We start from the raw sequence: 7,416 nt of genomic DNA, 5'->3' as shown, positions 1-7,416 counted from the left end.
ACGTAGTTTCCTACCGCTTCGTTGAAGGGCTCCAACTAGAAACACAGGAAGATTGAATGGAGTGGAGGTCAACATGTGCCATATAAAGCACTGTTCGAAGTTAGATGCGGAGGAGGCTGAGCTGAGTTTGGGAAAGATAAAGTTAGTCAGCATGAAGTGGACCATCTTTTGATCTTTACCCATACAGGTACTGGGTATTTCCCCTTTATGATCTTTGGGTTTACAGAACCCCTTTAGCTTCTCAGATGTGGCTTTAGGTATCTTCTCCTTTGTTGTTCGAAATTGGATTCCTTCGTTTGGTATCTCTAATAGTGTGGCTAGATAGGCAGGGGTTATAACGATTTTCTGACCTTTCACAATGGTCTCCAAATAATCTGAGTCGTCTACATCAACCCGTAAATTTGAGTAGAACTCTCGAACTAACCTTGGGTAGGCTGTTCCTGGAAGAGAAAAGAGACCTGTCCAGTTGTTTTTCGCGATCCATTCACAGAATGGTGTTTCAGTCGATACGAAGCTTGGAGAGAACCATCGGCACTTTAACACCTCCAGATTGTTAACCTTCGAGTGTACCTTGATCATTATCCTCTCATTTTCCATTGAAGGATTAGCGTGGTCAGTGGGTTTGTCTGTGTTTTGAGCTTCTGGGGTTTCCTTTTTGCTGGAAGACATTTTTGACGTTTTTGAAATTTTTAGAGAGGAAGAAGTTTGAGTTTCAGCGATTGCAAGAATGAGGAAAGACGAGTGGGGGTTCTTCTATTTTATATAAATTAATGAAGACCCTAAATCATTATCTTGCCGTTTTTCTCCTAGGGATGTTCAATCGACAGATATTCTGTCAATTATGACATCTTCGGCGCATGGGTTTTTGCCATTAATGTGCGTCTTCCCAATGTGTCAGAAATTACACGTGTAGATTCACTTTATGCGAATGGGTTTTTGCTGAAATTCGAAGCGTCAATGATATTGAGTTCCTAGCATTTGTTAAGACAATTTTTCTATCTCCTATTAACTCAGCATAGGTTACGTACTCAGCGTGTGTTTCTACTCAGCATGGAGTGATTTGTTTATCTACTCAGTATGGGATGTTTACTCAACTTTTATGCCTACTCAGTATCGTTACTTATTATGTATACACAGGGTGGCTTTTTCATTTTTAAGCTTAGTAGGGGATAAATATTTCACTCAACATGGCATTTGTACAGTCATTCAAAGTTCCACTCATAATTATTCAATACAGATTTAGTTAGAGTGGATTTGACATACCAATTGCTTCCCTTAGTATGTTGAATTGCTCTCGTGCCAAGGGCTTTGTGAAGATATCTGCAAGCTGATCATTTGTTGGCACGTAGGTCAGCTTGATCTCATCTTTTAGTACGTGATCTCTGATGAAGTGATGCCTTATGCTAACATGCTTCATCCTGCTGTGTTGGACTGGATTTTTAGATAGATCAATGGCACTTTTGTTGTCGCATTTGATCTCTATAGTCTTTGTTTTGACTCCGTAATCCTCAAGCTGTTGCTTTATCCATAGGACTTATGCAACACAGCTTCTAGCAGCCACGTACTCAGCTTCAGTTGTAGACAGAGCTACGGATGATTGCTTCTTGCTAAACCAAGATACTAGACAGCTTCCGAGGAAATGACATCCTCCTGAAATACTTTTTCGTTTTAGCTTATCTCGTCCGTAGTCAGCATCAGTATATCCAATAAGTGTGAAGTCACTTGAGGTTGGATACCATAGACCTGCATCAATTGAGCTTTGCAAGTATCTAAAAATTCTTTTTACAGCAGTTAGATGAGATTCCATGGGGTCAGCTTGATATCTAGCACAATAGCATACTGAGTATTGAATATCTGGTCTACTAGCAGTGAGATAAAGTAATGAACCTATCATACCTCGATAAAGTTTACTATCAACTAACTTACTCTTTTCATCCTTGCACAAGCCAGTATCAGTACCCATGGGGTTGATATTGGTTTGCAATCTTCCATGCTGAATTTCTTTAACATTTCCTTGGTGTACTTAGACTGGCTTATAAATATGCCATTCTTACCTTGCTTGATTTGGAGTCCAAGGAATAAGTTGAGTTCACCCATCATGGACATTTCGAACTCAGTTTTCATCTGTTGGCTAAATTCTTTGCACAAGGATTCGTCAGTAGCACCAAAGATTATATCATCAACATATATCTGTGCAAGTAGGGTATGTCTACCCTTTTTCTTAATGAACAAGGTTGTGTCAGCTTTTCCCCTGACATAGTTCCTGGTTAGCAGGAAGTTGGTCAACCTCTCATACCAAGCTCTTGGAGCTTGCTTCAGACCGTACAGGGCCTTTTTGAGTTTATAAACGTGATTTGGAAATTTTGAATCTTCAAATCCAGGAGGTTGATTAACATATACCTCTTCGTTTATAAAGCCATTAAGAAATGCACTTTTTACATCCATTTGGTATAGTTTAAAATTCATGTAACTGGCATAGGCACACAATATACGTATAACTTCTAATCTAGCAACAGGAGCAAATGTTTCTCCATAGTCTATACCCTCTTGCTGACTATAGCCTTGGGCTACAAGTCGGCCTTTGTTTCTAATCACATTTCCATGTTCATCTAGCTTATTTCTAAAGACCCACTTAGTTCCTATGGGCTTTTGATTCCTAGGTTTAGGTACTAAATCCCATACCTCATTTATGGTGAATTGATCAAGTTCTTCTTGCATAGCATTGATCCAATACTCATCTTGCTCAGCATCAGCAAAATTCTTTGGCTCATGTATTGATACGAATGCAACATTGCTGAGGTATTTTCTAAGTTGATCCCTGGTCATCAGTTTGTTGTTGGCGGCATCAAGAATGGCTTGTTCTGTATGACCTCTTGGGATTTTTACTTCATTGGGCAATGTTGAGTTGTTTGGAAGAGGTGTTTCTACAATCTTTACAGGAATAGATTGATCAGCAAATGATATTTCAGTTTCTTGCTTACCTTGAGTCAGCTCCTGTATGTTTGACACTGTGGTTTCTGGTTGATCAGCGGAAGCTGAGCCTGGTTCATCTTCTTCAGGCTGAGCTGACTTACCTGTAGGGTTAGTTTCATCGAACTCAACATGTACAAACTCTTCTACAGTCTGGGTTCTTTTATTAAACACTCTATATGCTTTACTGTTTGTTGAGTACCCTAAAAAGATCGCCTCATCAGCTTTGGCATCAAATTTAGCAAGATTGTCTTTTGTATTGAGTATAAAACATTTACACCCAAAAGCACGAAAGTATCCAATGTTGGGCTTTCTACCTTTCCAAAGTTCATATGGGGTTTTCTTGAGTATAGGTCTGACTAGAGCCCTATTCAGTATATAACATGCCATGTGAACAGCTTCGCCCCAGAAGTACTTTGGAAGCCTATTTTCACTCAGCATTGTCCTAGCTATTTCGACAATAGTTCTATTTTTCCTTTCAACAACCCCATTCTGTTGAGATGTTCTAGGAGCAGAGAAGTTGTGGTCAATACCACAAGTTTCACAGAATTCATCAAACTGTTGGTTTTTGAATTCTCCACCATTGTCGCTTCTAATGTGAGCTACTTTTAGGTTTTTGTCATTTTCAAGCTTTTTGATCAATGTGGTGAACATCTCAAAGGTTTCATCCTTGCTACTCAGCAAGATGATCCAAGTGTACCGAGAGAAATCATCTACAATAACCAAGGAAAATTTCTTACCTCCCAAGCTGAGTGGCTGGATAGGTCCGAAAAGATCCAAGTGTAATAATTCCAATGGCCTTTTGGTTGAGACGATGTTTTTACTATGGAATGACTTTTTAGTTTGTTTGCCTTGCTGACAGGCTTTACATAGTTGATCTTTTTCAAACTTTAATTTGGTTAATCCCTCAACTAATTGCTTTCTAGCTAATTTGGCAAGAAGGTCCATGCTGACATGCCCAAGTCTTCTATACCATAGCCAGGAGTTGTCCTCTTTAGATACTAAGCATATATTTTTAGAAAACTGTTTTTCCAAGTTTAACATATATACATTTTCTACACGAGGGGCAGTTAAAATCATTTCATTTGTATTTCCCTCGAGTATTTGACACTTAGTATCATCAAATACAACCTTTCTACTGCTCTTGCAAAGCTGAGCTACACTCAGCAGGTTGTATTTGAGACCTTTAACTAAGGAGACAGACTCAATGGTTGGGTTACCTCCGATAGTACCTGAGCCGACTATCTTACCCTTCTTGTTGTCTCCAAAGCTTACACTTCCACCTCGTTTAAGCTCTAGTGTGATGAACTGAGTTTCATCACCTGTCATATGCCTTGAGCATGCGCTGTCTATATACCATAGTTTTGACTTCTCCACGCATGTCAAGCTGACCTGCAGTTTAAACTATTCATTTTTAGGTACCCAATTTCTTTTGGGTCCTTTCTTGTTAGTATAGACAGGTGCAAAGTCATGTTTTAACTTATGACGGCATACTTTTATGGTGTGGCCTGGTTTACCACAGAAGTCACAAAAAGGTACCCTTGGTGGGTTGAACTGAGTATAGTCAGCATTATTGTGTTGGGCATGCCAACATACTTTTGTGGTATGCCCTTTTCTTCCGCAGAAGTCACATTGGACAGTCCTCTTGTTATGCCAACGCACATCCTTTGTGTGTCCCCGTTTTCCACAACATTCACATTGAGTGACTTGCTTATGCTGACTATTATTTACGTACTCAGCATGGGCTTTATTTCTGTTTAAGCCCTTCACTTGACTTTGTAATGTTGTGATATCCTTTCTAAGTTTCTTTGACTCAGATTGGACCTCCGTGACAAATTAATGTAAGATTTGCATGTTGGTATGCAAGTCAGAGTTGTCCTGGAGAAGATATCGGAGATCACTCAGCTTGACCTCTTCAATCTCATCACAGCGCCTGCTGAGTGCCTTAATCTTTTTGTTACACTTCTTAGTTAGTGTATATAAGTCACTCAGGGCATTCACCATTTCATTTCTAAGCAAAAGTAAAGATGTTACCTCATTGTTGTGATTCTCTTGGTCAGTTTCATCAGAAAGGTCAGCATGCTCAGATTGGGATTGGTCAGCTCCATCATCTGCCATAAAACATATGTTGGCTGTTTCATTTTGCTCAGCTTCAGATGATGTTGACTCATCACTGTCACTCCATGTGGCTACCATAGCCTTTTCGCTTCCCTTCTTCTCTTTCTTGAGGTTGGGACAGCTTGACTTGATGTGCCCGGTTTGATGACACTCAAAACATGTGACAGATTTCGAGCTGTCCTTCTTGTACTTGTTGCTTGACTCAGCTTTGTACTTATCATTTCTTCTAAATGATCTTTTGCCATTTCTATCATTTCTTCTGAACAGCTTTTTCATCTTTCTGGTGAACATGGCTAATTCCTCATCATCGGTTGACTCTGCTTCAGTTGAGTCTGCTTTCATGACAAGGGATTTTTGTTTCTTATCCTCTGATTTTTCTTTTTCTTTGGCTTAAAAGTTTTTCATAGAGATTTCATGGGTCAGCAAGGATCCGATCAGCTTATCATATTTGTAGGTAGTCAAGTCTTGGGCTTCTTCTACGGCTGTTTTCTTTGCTTGCCAACTCTTGGGCAGACTTCTCAGAATTTTCTTCACTTGTTCTTCTTCAGTGAAGTTCTTTCCAAGCCTTTTTAGCTTATTTATAATGTTTGTGAACCTTGCGTTCATTTCTGAGATGTCTTCATTCTCCTTCATCTCAAACAACTCGTAGAGTCTCATATGTTGATTGACTTTAGACTCCTTAACTTTGCTTGTGCCTTCATAGGTTACTTCAAGCTTCTTCCAAATCTCCTGTGCTGACTCACAACCTGAAATCTTATTGTATTCTGCAGCATCTAACGCACAGTGAAGCATGTTTATAGCCGAAGCATTATTTTGTAGTTTTCTGAGGTCATCCTCTGTCCACTCAGCCTCACTCTTAACAATTTTCTCATTGTTAATAGTTTTGTATGGCACATGTGGACCTTGAACAATTGCAAGCCATGCACTCATGTTTGTGGCTTGAATAAAGTTCTTCATCCTATTCTTCCAGAATGTATAATTTGATCCAAAGAATAGGGGTGGTCTAGTGATTGATAATCCCTCAGGGAGTATCTGTGTTGTTTGGTTTCTAGGAAGGAAACGAGTGCTATTCTCACCAATTTTTAGGGATCAGCTCAAGATTGTTAAATCTTTGAGTAGTGAGCTTTTGCTCTGATACCACTTGTTGGTCCCTGGTAATTAGTTCCAAGGGGGGGGGGTTAGGAACTAATATAATTTTTTTCGTGTTCTAACGGAGCTGACCAGTAGTTATTTTGGGAGTTTATTAACCCAGCCTTTAGTCAGCTTGGTGAGATATATCACAGGACAGTTTTAGTCAGATGTTGACCAAAGTTGTTTCCTTGAGAGTTAGGAATTGACACTCTTGGAGGCCAGCTTCTAACTCAGCACCACTTACTTACTTAGGATCAGCTTAGACAATTTATATGCTGAGTAAATAAAGCAAACAACAAATGCAGTTATAAGAGAGAGTTTAGAGATTACTCAGTATCACTTATCCTGGTTCGGCCTCTCTGCCTACGTCTAGTCCCCAGAGTCCTCCGGGCTTTTTGAATCCAATACTGAGCTCTTTAAAGGTAGAGCACAAACCAATTACAAGGAAGTTGAATATGCAAGAGTACATTCCTCTATTCGTCTACTCAACTCCTACTAAGTGCTACAACCCAGCACCTAGATTTCTCTACTACTGAAATGCTTACAACCAAGCACTCAGCTTTACACTCTCAATATTTCTATTGATCACAGACTTGTTCCTTTTTGAACTAAAGAACACTTTAGATGATTACAACTCAATCTAGCATTTACACATAGAATAGAAACGTCGGTGTAAGATTCTTTTTGTATTTGAGTGCTTTTGAAACTTTCTCTCTTGTATTTTTCTTTTGATGCTTCAGTTCTCTGTGTTTTTGTTTTGGTTCTTCGATTGTCCTTTTATAGACGAAAACCTGTGGACTTGATCGTTTGAAATGTCTTGACCGTTGCCACCAAAACGGCTCTTTTGGGGAACAATTTCTGGAAATCTTCAGACTGCACCTCCATTCCCTTTCTCTGTTTTCTGCAGGCGCCAGGTTTGTTTTCTAGCGTCTCTTTTGTTTGTTTGTGTCAGCTGTCTTTTACTAATAATCCAACGTCCCATGACTCTTGGAATTAGTCTTTTAGGTGTCTTCGAGGTTCCAATTATTGGCGCAGAAGATTGGCAGCCTTTGTCCTTTAGTGAACGTAACATTCATGCTGTCCTGGTTGTTTACTCAGCTTCGTTTGTTCTTTTCGAATGTTCATGGTTCATGCTGAGTTCCTACAAGGTCAGCTCCGTTTTGTTTAATTGCTCCTGAAGTATTCTTCATCTTTGGT

Source organism: Euphorbia lathyris, chromosome 7 (assembly GCF_963576675.1).
Source record: "Euphorbia lathyris chromosome 7, ddEupLath1.1, whole genome shotgun sequence".
Lineage (NCBI taxonomy): Eukaryota > Viridiplantae > Streptophyta > Magnoliopsida > Malpighiales > Euphorbiaceae > Euphorbia > Euphorbia lathyris.
This window is presented reverse-complemented; position numbering follows the sequence as displayed.